Here is a 16684-nt window from a genome sequence, read left to right on the forward strand (position 1 = left end):
TAGTTTTGGCATCTTAGACCTACCACTGGGCTACTTAAAAGGCAAACTAATCACAAGCATTGCAGGAGTATGGAAAACATGCACTACTTAAAAAAGATTTTCTGTTTTATACTTGCTATTTGAAAATAAATATTGAAGCATCTATCATGGGGATAAATCAAAATATTGTAGCACTTCTTGGAGCTTTTTAAAATATAACTTTAAATTTTCTTTTGAATTTTTATGGGGGTGGCCCTTCCTTCTTTCCTTCTTCTTTCCTCCTCCTTTCCTTCTTTCTCTTTCTTTTTCTTTCTCTCTTTCTCCCTTCCTTCCTTCCTTCCTTCCTTCCTTCCTTCCTTCCTTCCTTCCTTCCTTCCTTCCTTCCCTTCTTTCCTTCCTTCTTTCTTTCTCTCTTTCTCTCCTTTCTTTCTTTCTCTCCTTCCTTCCTTCCTTCCTTTCTTTCTTTCTCTTTCTTTCTCTTTCTTTCTCTTTCTTTTTCTTTCTCTTTCTTTCTCTTTCTTTCTCTCTCTTTCTTTCTTTCTTTCTTTCTTTCTTTCTTTCTTTCTTTCTTTCTTTCTTTCTTTCTTTCTTTCTTTCATTCATTCATTTAGGGCCATTATTCATCCTACAATAAATCTGTCCTGTTGTCGGATACATCTCACTCATTACATAACATCTTTTTCCTACACCTTTATGTCACACTAACCATATACTATACACACTGCCATTTCTTGCTAGGGTTGAATGTTATTATGAATCTCAGCACATCTTTCTCATAATGAAAACGGCATAACGTGGACCTGATCATTTCCACTAGGGGAAAACAGGTGTTTGCAACTCTTTAGGGCCCTGGAAGGTCACGCACTAGAATGCTTCCATTTTTCTGACTTTAGGGATCATCAGCCACCTCGATACCATTGTTGTGTATGTACCAGGCTGCTTCTCAGAGATGGTGATGCCCATTCGAACACAGTATAACTTTGCCACCCTGTTTTGCCTACCGTGAGCAGAGATTCTGGTTGCATTTCTTCCTTGAAGGAAGCTCTACGACTTAGTTGTTTTCCATAGTCCCTGTAAGTTTGACTCTTAACTGAGATAATCTCCAGAGACCAACCATTAGACAAAATGAACCTAAAGCAGAGAGGATAAAGAATAAGGGAGTGAGAAGTTTTTCATTCACTTACTCTAAAAATATTATTACATGCTAACTCAGTATCAGGCATTGTGCTAAGTGTTAGAAATACTGAGATGGGTAAGGCTGCGTTGCTCTTCTTAGATACTCAAATATTATTAGGGTAACTTTCATCAAAATTAGTTTCAAAATTTCACAGAAACTGCCGGAGGCTTCATCTACTGATGTTTTCATGCATTTTAAAAACTTCATCAATGGCTACATTGTATTAGTCTGGGTGTTGCTTTTTGATGATGTTCCTTTGATATCTACTGTAATTAGTTACCACAGGATGTAGGCTCTTTGATTTCACAATTCAGCTTAAAGAGGAAAAAGGGCTTTTTCAAAACACCTGAAAGAGTTTTGCCACGGCCCTCCACTATAATCCCACTCTTCTATGCCAGTTATATATTTTTGACTTTCAGTATATGTAACTGCATACTGTATTGTGGCTTTCTAACATTTGACCTCGAGATCTTAAATTTGTGTTTTGTGAATGCATCCAAAGTGCTTGTAATCTGCTCTTATGTAGCACCTAGACATAATCTTGGCACTCATCAGATCATATTATCAATGTTTTCCCCATCAATGACTCGCAGTTAAATTTGAATTTCAGTAAAACAGCCTTATTTGTAGTGTAAGAATGTCCCATTAAATCTTTGGGACACAGAGTTATGCAATTTTCATTATGAATGTATACATTAAAAAAAATTCATTAATCTGAAATTCAAATTTAACAGCTTCCTGTATTTTGTATGAAAACTCTAAAGATGTATCATAGCCTGAAGATTCTATAATTTTATCTTTAAATAGCATTTAACAATAAAGGACATGATTTAGTCTATAGCAATCAGAATTTTTAAAAAGTATTCAACCTTTTTATCAAGTCCTGTCGTCTGGGTTATATTCTTATATCTATGTCTACATACATATATAATTATATATGTATATGTATTATGTACATACACATGTAATCTGCTCTTAATTTTTTTAACCACAAATCTGAATAGGTCTTCATTTCAATATTTTTCTCATGAATGAATGGGTTATTGAAGTAAACGAAAGGCAACTTTAAGGATGTCAATTCATATATTCATTCAGTAAATATTTATTAAGTGGCTAAAATGTGGCAGACATGTTCTAAGCAGAGATGGTGACATGATAGAAAAAAATGATCATTCATAAAGATAAAATTGGCCATATGTTCATAGAAATAAAATGAAATCATTAAAATAAATAGTAAATGACTATATAGTGTAAAACTGGGTGATTATAGAAATTTGTAGAACTTTGGAACAAAATTGACCTGATTCATATTTTAAGATAGGGAATTTGTCAAGATATATGAGTGAGGTAGAGATTATTAAGCTTACATCAGAAAGCCACTACTGTTTACTCTTTACATTAATTCAATGTATTATTTACTTTTTCTAATTGGAAATTGATTACTGTAATACAAGATATATAATGATCAAATAGAAAAATAATTAGGTTAAAATTTTGAACTAATAATTATGGATTAGACAAAATTGAAAGCTCAAATTTAGACAGCACATGTTTCTGGTTGAATAGACCAAGGTTTCTAGGGAACTTTCTGAATTGTATTTTTCAGATTATTTAATGCAGGACAGTCATATTTAGACTTCGTTGCATATAAAAATCAAAAGCAGTTATTGGTTATTAACTTATCCCCCAGTAGCAAAACTTATGCTCCAAATATGTTTCTGTTTTCTCGCTAGCTCTTGATTGGTTTACAGAGTCCATGTTTCCATGAAAGATAGAAATCTAAATTTATAACCATTTACTCAGGAATAAATACAAGGCTATATTATTCTCTCTATATATCTCTAAATATTTAATTTATGGTGCTCAATACCTCTTATTTCTCTTCCTTGTAATGCGCTATTGATAGTTTATTTATACCTAACTTGAAGGCATTTAAGTTACAATTTTCCTTGGATTACTTCAGTAATGGAGGAAAGATTCTGAAAACAATTGATGAGAGAAAATCAATTTTTCTTATCATTTAAAAGGCTCATGAAAATAGTCACTATGGAAGGAAGACATGAGTCCATGGAACATCAAGAGATCAGAAGAGAGGTCTTGAGCTGAGACTCTTGGTCTTAAATTTGGAAATTTGACATAAATTTTAACCCTCATTTGATAACTTCTTTATAAATTATGAGGTTTATTTTAGATTACATAGTCCTTGGATTTTTAAATTTTTGCATAATTCTCTGTGGTATTTCCTTTCTCTTTTTCTTTCTTCTTACCTTCCTCCCTGTCTTCTTCCCACACTTTATTGTCACATTCTCTCTTTTTCCTTCTTTCCTTCCTCCCTCCTTCTCTCCCTCCTTCTCTCCCTCCCTCCCTCTCTCCCTCCCTCCCTCTCTCCCTCTCTCTCTCTCCCTCCCTCTCTCTCTCCCTCCCTCTCTCCCTCCTTCTCTCCCTTTCTTCTGTATCTGTATCTCCTTTTTAAATGTTTTTTCTCCTCTTTCTTCTTTTCCTGCCATTGTTTTTCATTGTTTTGAGTGACAGTGTGACATGTGAAAAGAAAGGAGATGACAGAAAACTCTCTTGGCTTTTCTACACCAAAATATTACTAAGAAGTGGGGGAAGTAATACATTCTATTAAAAAATAGAACTGAGAACAATAATTGGAAAATAGATTGCTTAAATATTCTAGGTAGTTCTGAGTAAACCCATAAATCTGTATGAGTTTAAATTTAAATTTTTTTAAATTTTAACATTTGCTTGAGGATATCCTTATATAGTTATATATGAATAAAATAGAAAAATGTGTAGTTGAAAATAATCATTAGCCACTGTATTTACAAATATATGAAATAATTTAGAAAACAATTTTAAGTAAAACAATTAAAAGCTAAGATTTTGTGTATAACATATGTGCAACTAGATTTTCAGAGCTTTGAGGTTATTGCTCTTTGTAACCTCTATACATATCACAGGGTGTAGCATATAACAACTGCTCAGTTAATATTTGCTTAAGAAGTACATGGATGCACAGAAGTACATATATATGAACAGTTGAAAACAAAATGCAAAAAATAAATATTCACTTAATTTTGAATTTACTGGACAATAAATATTTGTCATTCTATTTCTTTGTTTTTGCATAAAATATTGAATAAATTATCTTGTAATATTTTAAACATTGTAATTCCCAATATATCTTTATATAATAAATTACTAATATGACTTCACTTTTAAACATTTTTCTAGAAATGCAGTAATGTCTACTTGAGATTTTATAACAAAAATATTTTATTCTAGTATATGTGAATTAAGCATGTCAATATGCAAAATTTACACAGTTTAAGAGTCAATGGGGAGGAGTGTTTACAGAGTTAGGATGCAGCATAAGATAACTGGAAATAGCACAAGTTTTGGGTTCTAGGATATGATTTTACATATTGGAGTTGTTATTTTAACATTGTATGGTAGGCAGGGTGTGGTGCCTCATATCTGTAATCTCAACATCTTGGGAGGCTGCGGTAGGAGAATCACTTGAGGTCAAGCGTTCAAGAACAGCATGGGTAACAAAGCAAGACACCATCGCTACAAAAAAAATAAATAAAATTTGCCAGGTGTGGTGATTCACATATGTAATCCTAGCTACTGGAGAGGCTGAGACAGGAGGATTTCTTAATCCTAGGAGTTCAAGGTTACAGTGAGCTATGATTTCCACTGCACAGCCTGAGCAACAGAACGAGAACCTGCATCTTAAAAATGTGGTAAGCGCTAACAACTTCACCTCTTTGGGTCTCATCAGTTACTTCCCATAGTTGATATGAAGAATATTTGAGAGACATGTCTATTTCTGACATAAAGTATGCCTTAAAATTTTTACAAATCTGAAATGGGGATATCCATTGGAAAAAAAATTCTCGTTCTCAGAAGGGGTAAACAGTGCATTAATCATATAGAAGTTCATTTATTCTCATGTTGACAAATTGTGCTTTATTTGATAAAATGACACCTACACTCATATCTGTCATTTGTGCCAAATTAATTTAAAATAAACACAAAGGGTGTAAAAAATACTGAAGAGTGGTTCTGAATCTTGGCAGTATATTAACACCATCTGTGAACTCTTTAAACATCCCTTGAGGCCTCACCTGATATCAAATAAGTCAGTGGTTTTAAAAGATCTCCCACGTGATTCTAACATGTAGCCAAAGTTCAGAATCCTTGCACTAAAAAGTCTAGGTATCTGAACTCGTTTATGCTACTTTAGAATCTAGCTTGTGAAAATCTGGATTGATTGCTAGAACACATTAATTTATTCATTAAAAGTGTGTTTGTTACCCACTACATGCTAAACGCAATAGGCAGTACAGAGAATGCATACAATAAAATGCCTAAAAAGAGTTTGCATTATATAAGGCAACCTGATGAGGCAGGAACCTAATAAATAATTGCCATATAATATGATACATCTTACACTAGGGCTTTTTAGCAAAGTTCTACGGTAGCTGAAAGAAATGATGTCCAGTCTTTCAAGGGAGTTGGGCAGTGTTTCACTGGAGTTAATCTTGAAAGGTAAACATGCATTCATTAGAGGAAAAAAAAGGAGATTAATATTAAATGTCTTTCAAAATGATAAAGAGTCATGATAAAAGGGAAAAAGGGGAATTAGAGATTCATGAGAACTTCTACACTTTCTGAATATTCTGAAGATATTCATTCCAACATAAGGTTTATAAAGCCCAGTGTTTCCTAGTTCCTGGGACTTGAATTATCAGGTTCAATTTGATGATAGGACTCATTTAAGTTGAATGATGACTGGATCTAAACTGCTTACTAAATTATTATAAGCTAATAACTAACATTGTATGTTGGCCATTAGCAAGGCACTGTTCTAATGGCTTAGCAGGAGTTAACAGTTAATACTAACAATGGCTTTATGAAGTAGTTGTCTTTCTCTCTACTTATGAATAAATAAACTAAGGTACAGAAAACTTAGTCAATACACAACTAGTAAGCAACAAGCAACACAGACAAGTGTCAAATCCATGCAGATTGGCTTCAGAAATTATGCTTTTACTCATGTGCTACAGAGTGTGTTAAATGCTCACCATGTACCAAGCTCTGCACTTTGCAAGTGTAACTAATTTAATCTTCACAACTAACTCATGGAACTAGCATTTCCTCCCCCCCCCCATTTTACAGATAAAAACGCTAAGAAAGAGAACTGAAGGATTTACCTCTTCAACAAGCACCTTGGCTCTTAGTCTATCCATCAATGTTTCTGATAGATCTGTGTGTCTAGCCCAGCTCAACATTCTTACTGAATCTTAAAGAAGTATAAAAAGCAAACATATAGTAACATAAAGAAGCACTCACCTCACCAATTTTCAAAATTCTGGCTTTCATTGCTTACTACATGATTTAAAATAATTACTGGCTTTAGCTCAATGAATTGCTTCTAGGAAATGTAACACTGAAAAACAACATAAATCTCCCAAATCACTAGAGTTATAGTGTGCTAAACATAACATTAGATTTCAGGTGGCTTAGAATCCTCAAGACTAAATGCATTATAAATAGTTGCAACAGCTATATCTAAGCCATTAATGGCATAATTGTCTCTTATATATATAGTGAAACATTCCCAGGAATTCTATTAAGCAATGAGTCTGAGGTTCTGTTTGGAAGGATAAAAACTTCTGTATACCCTTACTTGTTCATTTACATGCAGTTTAGAATGCTGCTGCTGCTGCCATTTTACTTAACCTATTTTTTATTGTAAGTGAAAAATTTTACTATCTTTGCCAAAAATATTGATGAAGAATTACTACAAGACCTGGTCTTATAATTTAAATATATTTACAAAGAGATGAGCTCTACTAGACTAGAAAATAGTTTTGAAATTTACAAGTATCTTAAAAAGTAGACTTTATGTCCCAGGCTATGTTTAGTATATTGGCCATGCTAATGTGGGATGTAAATAATTGGAAATTAAAATAAACTAATCCTCATTCCCATCATCATCATCATCATCATCACCATCACCAAATGCCCTGTATCTGCCACATTTCAAGGACTGTATAATTGCTTCACATCTATTATTGTTTATCTTAGCAGCAATCTCTACATAGGTACTATTATTCACATTTTAGAGAAAGAAAACAAGAAATTTCCTGTCAACATAAAAATAGAATTTAGAGAGGGATTTTCTTTTGTTAAGTATGACCCTTTCTAGTAATCCAACACCATTATTCAATTTCTTACCGACACATCACATTGTACTGGAACAAGAGAGTCATATTGTGAGGAAATGTGAGGAAAAAAAGGACCACGATTTGCTGAGACTTTATAGCACTTTTGATTTCCAGAGTGACTTTATGTATAACAAAGATAATTAGATATTTTTTACATCACCTTTCTGATTTTTCCATTTCCAGATAAGGAAAGAAGGTTCCAAGGTTCAGTAGCTTGTCCAAGTCCCCTACTCAAGAAAGAGCCAAAATTCAGTTTCCAAATGCAATCTGTTAGGACCGAAATCCCATGGACATTCTGCTATACCCTTGGATGAGTGTTCTATGTCTTCACCTGGGATATAAGGGAAGTCCTTTGCCCCTTGTGATGAGACAGTTAAACATACACACACACACACACACACACACACACACACACACACACTATATTTTGTGCGCACAGAGTGAAGAGGAATATCTCTGTGTTTGCCATACATGTGCCAAGAGTCTGCTTGGACAGAGGACTTCGTCTTGGAAAACACTGTCTAAAGGAGTTGTAGTTCCAAAGCACTAAAGGGCTAAATACTTTTCTTACTGTATTTTTTACCAAGTATCATAACAAAAATTAATTCACAGGGTTACATTTCTAGGTCTGTCCTCCGTGAAGAATAGAAAGATGAATAAACATGGATTCATAAATAACAACTTGAGTTAAATTTCCATGGTTTGTCTAGATCTTAAATTGACACTTTATATAAGAGTGCATAATATAAAAAAGCTTCCTATTTTTGCTATAAAATCCTTGCTGAAGATATCGAGTTTTTAGGGACCATGTATATAAGGGTCTATATAATAGTACTATCATTTAGTAACAGCAGCAATAATAAAATTCTATGAGCAGACTAAATTTCTTAGATAATGATATAACTAAATATTTTCTGGTAAACCACTTTAGTCAATATGATACGAGTATTTGTCATTTCCTTTTTCTGCATGGTTTTCATTTTCCATTCTTAATAACATATATAATTGCCTCATTCACATCTAGAAAGTTGGCAGATTAAATTTAGTAAACAAAATTAGATAAAATTACCCTCATTTGGGAGTTGAACAAGCTGAGATATAGCTAAGGTTTGTCAAGCTCTACTTCATTTACCCCGATGTCTTTTCAGTTTCCAAAGCTTGGCAAATGTTGTTCTGCCTCAGAGCTTCCACATATTGTTCCCTCTGCCTGTAAACCCCCTTAATTTTCTTCCCACTCTTTAATCAGCCACCCCTTGTTGATCACACCTCTTAACTCAAACAGAAATAGAGACATGTCACATATTTTGCATAATATACTTTTTAGGTCTTGATTTAATATTTCTGTCTTAGAATTATTTTTAATGTCCAGTCAAAACAAGATACCAGTTCCCCTCCTCATGCCCTACTATTCTATATAACTGTACCTTGTTCTTCATTGTATTTCCCAAAAATTGTGACACATTAGTTAATTTATTAATGTGTTCCTTACTTTAAGCCTCACAAGGACAGGAGATGAATTCTATTTCATACATCATTGCATCCCCAACACCTAGCCATCCCTGGTACATGATAGTTTAATAAGTATTTAATAAATGGCATGAATGAATAAATTTAAACATATATGCACTCACACACATATGTAATAACTTTAAGTTTTCTAAGGCCAAGCAAGTATATATTAATATTTTGTGTATCATTCTATTATAGTGCTTTGTACAGTAACTGGCAAAAAATAATAGCAATAATAGATGTTTAATGAGTTCATTAAATTAATAAAAACATTCAGAAATTTTTAAGCCACTTGTAATCTTTTATTTAATGAGCTCAGATAACCACATACTTGCAAAACATTTAGAATTTTTATAACCCCCTTGAAGTCTAGAACATGAGCTAGCTAAGTCTGAGAATCACAAGAGCAAAAACAATGTAAGAGGTGGGTAAGTGTGCCCATATTAGGAAAAGATGCTGTCACTCAGTAGTCTTTCAGACCTCCTGCAAACATTCACATGATTTACCATCAGTGTTGCCAACTTGTACAATGAAGGGCAGCGTATAACAGCTATACCTCTATTATCATAAATATTCATTTAATTATTCTAAATATTTATTGAGAGGACTTAAGTTTTTACTCAGTGAAACCAGAAGTTACTGGAGGGATTTGATTTAAGATAAATTCTTTAAAAGATCACTCTGGATGCTGTGCTGAATATAGCCTGTACTAGTTTGGAATTTATCCCTGTAAGGCAGGTAAAAGTTGATAGTTGATGGATTCAACATGGTCTCTCTGAAGGTGGTTAGAAGTGGTAAGATTCTAGGATATATTTTAAAGGCAGAGCTAACAGTATTTCATGACAAATTCTCACATATAAGAAAGGACAGAAATGAATGGAGACTTCAAGTTTTAAGCTTTATGAATTCTGAGAATGAATGAGTTTTCCAGTCCTTTTTTTCTACTGTTCTACATAAGAATTAAAATATTTTGTTCATTAATAGCTCATCCTAAGGCAAAAGTTATACCTTTGAGCAATTTATAATCAGAACTTACTATTGGGATGTAAAACATTGTTTCTATATTCCTTTTAATTTTAGTTTTGCCTAATTCAGCACTTTACAATTAGGAGATAAAGCTGTATTTTAAAATGTCACTGAGCAATTTTAAGATTATATAATAATGTTTTCCTTCTCATCTGAAAATTTTACTATTGCTCAACATGGAGAATGTCCTTCACATTTTAGCTTTTAGAGCATAGGAAGTCGATATGTATTGGTAAGCAGGTATTACATTCATGGAGTGCTTTGTCATTTTTTTGACATGCTTTGACATGTCATGTCATCCCACTCTTGTCATAGAACTGGGAGACAGGTGAGAAGGAAATATGTGTAGGAAATTGAAGAGTTTAAGTGACTGAGTGGCCAACATGGTAACTCCTTCTTTCCCATTCACTAATGTATTTTGATCCAGCTCCAACTGATGGAGAAAAACTGGGAGCTTGGAGTGCCCCATGCTCACTGAAAGCTAAATGTCTCATACAATGACCCAAATTTGACCTTATCTTTATTGTTAATGCCTCAGAATTAGAATTGGATAAACAAATCACTTTATTCATCGGACTTAATCACATCACCAGAATCATCTAGTCATGTTACCCTCCATTTTCTTGTGAACTCACAAAAAAATAAAAAAATAAAAAAAATTTGTATTTCCTCACCTATGCCATCTTTCTATTTTCTCATCTATGCCACCTTTCTTGGTTTTTTTTTTTTTTTTTTTTTTTGAGACGGAGTCTCGCTCTGGTACCTAGGCTGGAGTGTGCAGTGGGAGTGATCTCGACTCATTGCAAGCTCCACCTCCTGGGTTCACGTGATTCTCCTGCCTCAGCCTCCCGAGTAGCTGGGACTACAGGCACCCGCCACCACGCCCAGCTAATTTTTTGTATTTTTAGTAGAGACGGGGTTTCACCGTGTTAGCCAGGATAGTCTTGATCTCCTGACGTCATGATCCGCCCGCCTCGGCCTCCCAAAGTGCTGGGATTACAGCGGTCAGCCACTGCGCCCGGCCACTTATTTTTTGTTTGTTTGTTTAATTAAGGAAGCTCACTCACAGCTTTTCTGGCCTCTCTCCAAAGACTAAAACTTGTTTTGTGAATTGCAATCAAAGAAATACAAAAAGTAAAAATGATCTCATCAGTAGATATGAAAATGCAAGAAGAAAGATGCTGTTGTAAAACTCAACAAGGTGTGGTGGTAGATAGATCTCTTTCTTTTTCTTGTTGTTAAATCCTGAAGCTATCAAACAATAACTTACCTTATTGACAAGGGTCTGGTGGAAAATCTAATGAGTATTAGTAATGAATGCATCAGCAACAATCCCCTTGACTTTAGTGCACTCATCTTTTAATCTTTGACCCAGCTGCTGCAAGCACCTGGTTCCCAATTCAGTTAGGAAAATACAATGGAAATAATAATAATAATAATAATAATAATAATAATAATAATACTGCAATGTCTTTCTTTTCTTTAAGCCATGCAAGTAATTTATACCAATTCCTTTTCAGAGGCAGAAATGAAGTCTGTTTTTGTATTTAAAGATAATCTCAGCATATCTGACAATCCTGGGCAGTTATGGGGGTGGTGAAGGAAGGCAAGCAAAGTCGTTTGAGAAAGTAAAGACATTAAGACATTCAACTGCCAACGAAGAATAAATTTTAACGGATGTAGGAAGAATCGTTTGTAAAAAGTGCAGACAAATGCAAAATGGTATTATTAATAAGTAACATCATTAGAGGCCGTTCTTTCTAACCACTCACACCTCTGAATCATCACGGGGTTCCCTGACTTCCTAGCTCTCTCTACCCTCCAGCAGTGACGCCCCTTCTCCCAATCATTGTCAGGGATTTAAGTGCCATAGTCAAAGAGAACCTTATTATCTACCTGCTCCCCCAGCTTCTCTCTGAGTGACACACCACCCACGCCTCCCCCGCACAGCTTTCCTCCTCCCAGGGCTCTCAGAAGGAATGTGAGGAGCAGGAGAGGGAGCCCAAGGCTACCCTCGCCTGAACCCCAAAAAGACGAGGCTTTAAGACCCTTATTCACCCACTGAGTCTATGCCTTGGCGGTTCTGCCAACCCCCGCCGCGCGCTGCGGGAGTGTAAGCCAGTCCTGCGCTGCGCTTCCAGCTGCGTCTGCCCGAGCGCGGCACGTGCTCCCGGCGCTGGCGCGAGAGAGCGAGCGCCACCGCCGCGGGCCCCGCAGCCGTTCTGCCTGCTGTCACCGCTGCCTCCATCGCCGACACTAGCGCTCCAGCTGCAGCCAAGGCCGCTACGAGAGCGCAGGAAGCCCTCGAGGAGCGGCTGCCTGGGGGCGCAAGGCTCAGGGCGCGCACCTGGTAAGCACAGCGCCTTTTTCTTTCTCTTAGCTGTAGTTACCACGGATATAGGATACCGCTGGAGCCCCTCCCCCAGTGCAGGGATGGAGAACGATCAGGCGAGGGGCGGGAGCTGGGGCTTAAAAGACCCAGGAGGGCAGGTGGTGGGCAGGTGGAGGACTGGTGGAGCCAGGAACGCTAGGAGGTCCTGCAAGTTTAGAAAAGTCACCCTGCAAGGACGTGTGCTGTGTGAATCAGACATAAATTTAAGTCAGGAGCCTGGGCTACCGCGGCATAGCTCCAATGGGAGGTTTATGAAGATCATTTTGCTTTTATTTGCATAAGTGAGGGATTTAAGTGGGCTTGTTTCCATAGAAAACGAACTAAAAAAAAATCAGAGGAGGAAAAAATAAAGATCCGAGCCAAAGGATACGTTTGGATCTCTCTCTCTCTCTCTCTCTCTCTCTCTCTCTCTCTGTGTGTGTGTGTGTGTGTGTGTGTGTGTCTGTCATACCGATACATGTGCACAAAAGGCATGGATTTAGGAAGGGAGAAGGGCTCCTCTATCTTTGAGCCCATTAGGTGTTTGGGGGAGCTAATAAGAGCAGTTGTTGGTGCTTCACCCCAAAAAGAGGCAGAGAAGAAGGGACCCTATTGGGTGTAAATGTCAGTGTTCCATTTCTAAAAGGACTACAGTACTAGGAGGGAGAGGTTTTCTAGAACTGTGGGTCATGTAAAGATGGTGCACCTGCAACTCTGGACCTATAAACTCAAGTTCATATACTCCCAGTGGAGCCGGGAAGACATGTTTACTCTTCGTGCCTGTGTGGAACTTTGGCAGAGGATAATCACACACACACACACACACACACACACACACACACAGAGAGAGAGAGAGAGAGAGAGAGAGAGAGAGAGACAGACAGAGACAGAGAGAGAGAGAGGTAACGAAAGAACTAAATAAATGAATAGAGGGAAGAGAAGGGAGCTGAATATGACTGAATAGGCTGAGTGGGGTAGTAGAAAGAACAAGAACAGGGTGATCGGGTTTGGCATCACTGCGTTCATTCAGTTCTACCCTAGGTAGTTCCTGGACTAATCTCTAGAAAAACATGACCTTGAACAAGCCCCTTAACCTTCATGTACTCAGTTTCTCTACTGAACAATGTAGAGGATATTCTGCATTTGGGGACATGAAGGTCCCATGCAATAGTGTTGATGTATGTGTTTGAAGATCTGCATACTAAGAAGTAAGAACACTCATAAAATATGGATAAAGGAAGCTTCAGGGGATTCTTCCTCAAAGTACTAAAGGCAGTTGGCAAGATCCTGACTGTGCTGTCAGGATAATGCATGCTGAGAGGTCTCTGGAAATGACTGAGGAAAATCCGACGTCCAGCCTGCAGCTCAGTGAACTTGGAGTTCTGAGAGCTGTTTAGAAATGTTCAGATCCAGTCTAAAGTCATACGCTATTTTTAAGGTTAGCATTGAGGAAGGTTTGGTGGCAAGGAAAATAAGTGGCAATCCAGTTTAAAGGTTAGGTAGTCAGGGCAGCAAAAAGAAGGTTTTAGAGTAAAACATAAATGCAATGTAATCTGGGCAGAGGGGTTAGGAAGAAGAAGATAATGGATATTCCTCCTGAGACAAGGATGTCTATACTCCTAGGAGTCAACTGGGACTTACCATGTCCTTGACACTCCTTCCACCTGTCTGAGGAAGGCACAGGTGCCCTTTCTCACTCAATACAGGCTTATTCTTAGAATTTAGGGATCTGTATCCCAGGTGCTGAGATATGACGGTAAACATGTGAAAACTAAGTCCTGGGAGTGCCTCCAACTCCCTTGCCATGTGAGCATCTGTTTGCAGAGCTGGTCTACCCATCCAGATTCACCCAGGAGTCTGTGTTCCTAAAGGAACTCACTGTGCCACTTGGTGGCACCAAAAAGTTGCGCAAAGAACTCTTCTCTATAAATACAAACTACCACCCCTCCCTCCTCCGCTCTCTCCCCTTCCCCCCTTCCCCCCTTTCTCAGTAGCGGGGAGATTGCTGCACACGCCGCCCTCAGCTCGGCTGTTCTGCGCACGCTGAGCGGAGGGGATGAGCTTGAGATCATCTTGGGGGGGAAGCCGGGGACTGGAGAGGCCGGCTCTGCCCCGCTGATCCCTGTGGCCCAACTTTTCGGGGGGCTAGCTAGACCGAGTCTCACTGCTCGCTGCGCAGCCAACAGGGGGGTAAGCTTGCTAAGTGTCTGTGTGCCCAAATGTTCCCTGGCCAGAGAAGGATTTAGGATCTATAAGCTTGCTGAGTAGCTCATAGTTTTATTGGGGGAGGGGGACGCGGGTGGAGCGGGGGTGGCCAAAGCCGACAAGATTCAAGTCTACTCCATTTGCGAACAGCCTTAATTAAACCTGTTGGGGAAAAAGGCGCGAGCAATGGGGTGAAGGAGGGAAGAGCTGCAAAGGTTGAAAAGGGGATTCTGCATGCCTTCGCATCCGAGTTCCCGCTCTCTAAGGCCAGGTGCGCGTGGTTTCGAATGCAGAGTGTGCTCCCGCAAACCACCCGAGGGCTCGGAATTGTGAGAAGCAAAGGTGGAGAGGGAAAGAGGACAGAGAACTGCTTTTCAATAGATCGGTTAGCGGTCGCATCCTGGCGCCTGCTGCAGGAAGAGGGGGGACAGCGGGTGGTGCTGAAAGCACATCTCTTTCACTCAGGCTATATTGCCTCTCTTTGAACACCAGCCTGAGCCCTCCCGCTCTTTCCTCTTCCATGGATTTGTCTTCCCCCTCGAACACAAAGCCTGCTAGTTATCCCACGGCGGGAGCATGATCAGCATGCCAACGAGGAAGCCCAGGCTACAGCGACTTAGGGAAGAAAACCCAGGGCAGGCCCTTGAGTGTGGAAGCTAGCCGGTGACCCGAGCCTAACATGCATTAGGACCTCTCCAGGGAAGTGACAGGTCCACCTGGAAGGCTCTTGCACCTGGTACTTGAATTTACAGCTGCCCTCATTTCCCTTCAGAGGAGTTGCTGTGTGGAAGGGAGATTTAGGAAAGGATAACAAGCGCTTGTGCTTATTTAGACACAATCTTGATGCTGCCTTAGTTGGACTGTAACATCGAGTAACCAGGCAGATAGGTTCTCCAACACTTTACTTTTCAATAAGCAATTGATACAGACCAGTGAAAAGGCAGCTTCTCCTTTTCACCTTCTTCTCCATTCGCTACATGGTATTTCATTGTTCAGAGTTTCTCAGGACAAAGCTAGAGCTAATTTGTGTCTCTAATGCTGAGCACTGGCCATTTGAAGCAGCCAAAGGTGCATTGACCAGGACTACGTGCAGCCCTTCCTCCAGTGGGACATAAGCAGGGGTTTTCTGTGGAAGCCGTAGTTGCATGACATTCTACTGTCAGCTATGGAGCGTTCAGGTATGCTACCTATTGTTAGATGTGCTTTTTGCTGTTTTCTTTATGGAGTGCAGGGAGTTTTCTCCTTTAATTTCTCAGTTCCGTCAATGTAATTACACATGTAAGAATCCATTGTGGCTATTTCTGTCCTTTATGCATGTTTATTTCAATTTAAAAAGGCCATTGGTTTGGGACTTGAAAACACTGCATCCTGATCTCATTGGGTTAGTAGTGTGTACCCCATCAATTTCCAGCCTTCTCCCCGTGAAACCTCGTCAGCACTCTGGACAGATCTTTCAAGCTTTCTTAGGAAAAAATTATACATAGCACTTCCTAAATATCAGCTTCTCTTAAGAGAAAAAGCTTTCCCTAGTCATTTACACTCCACATGACAAAATATACAATCTAGATATTTTAATTGCACCCCCTAGAGGTTTGTGCTATCACATGGGAATGTTTTGGCTGTGGGCTATACACTCACAAAAAGCCCAAACTCTTCAATGTTCACTTATGAAAGAATATGTCGAGATTATTTGGGAGAGGAAGATGGTATTTGAATAATCCAAGTTTTTCACTTTACTTCCATAGGTAGACACAGACCTTTACTATCACTTTGTAGTACACCTTATGGACATGATGACAAACACCCACGGGGAAATTGAAAAATTCACTCATATCTATTTTATCCAAGCAGCACAAACTATCCAGACTTTGGGAATACTTGATTAACTATATACCATTTTTAGTTTGGGTTCTGATCATTAATGTTGTTGTGTTTCATGATAAAATGACTTATATCATTAAAGATGCTCACTTTTGTGACTAAAGCATTTTAATAATTCTACTTTTCTTATTTCTTTCCAAAACCCATTCAATATTTTATAGGAGTCTTACTATATTGTCTTTTACAGAATGATAATTTTTGTTAGAGAAACTAAATTAAGTGTCAATGAAAGGTAGGTGATACTACAAGTAGAAAATGTAAGATGAGGTTAATCATTAAAAATATTTTTTTGTATAC

The 16684-nt window shown here is 38.0% G+C and overlaps 1 protein-coding gene and 1 long non-coding RNA gene across 7 annotated transcripts in view; one reads left to right on the forward strand and one right to left on the reverse strand.

Moving 5' to 3' along the window:
- Positions 1–522: 522 nt before the first annotated feature.
- Positions 523–12076, reverse strand: LOC108582130. The gene is made up of 3 exons (XR_004177421.1): positions 11993–12076; positions 7556–7622; positions 523–1110 (listed from the first exon to the last, which is right to left on the reverse strand). It is a non-coding gene; the product is annotated as an uncharacterized LOC108582130 (long non-coding RNA).
- Positions 11599–16684, forward strand: part of GRM5 (glutamate metabotropic receptor 5) — a 573536-nt gene continuing 568450 nt past the window's right edge. For 2 of the 6 annotated variants that reach the window (XM_017948834.3, XM_017948839.3), the window contains exon 1: positions 11599–12280. The gene's annotated coding sequence lies outside the window, so the exon portion shown is untranslated. Of the gene's footprint in view, positions 12281–14295; positions 14492–14581; positions 15685–16684 lie in introns of those variants that run through there. The other 4 variants (XM_017948836.2, XM_017948840.2, XM_017948835.3 and 1 more) reach the window with 3 other exon arrangements.

Source organism: Papio anubis, chromosome 12 (genome assembly GCF_008728515.1).
Source record: "Papio anubis isolate 15944 chromosome 12, Panubis1.0, whole genome shotgun sequence".
Taxonomy (NCBI): domain Eukaryota; kingdom Metazoa; phylum Chordata; class Mammalia; order Primates; family Cercopithecidae; genus Papio; species Papio anubis.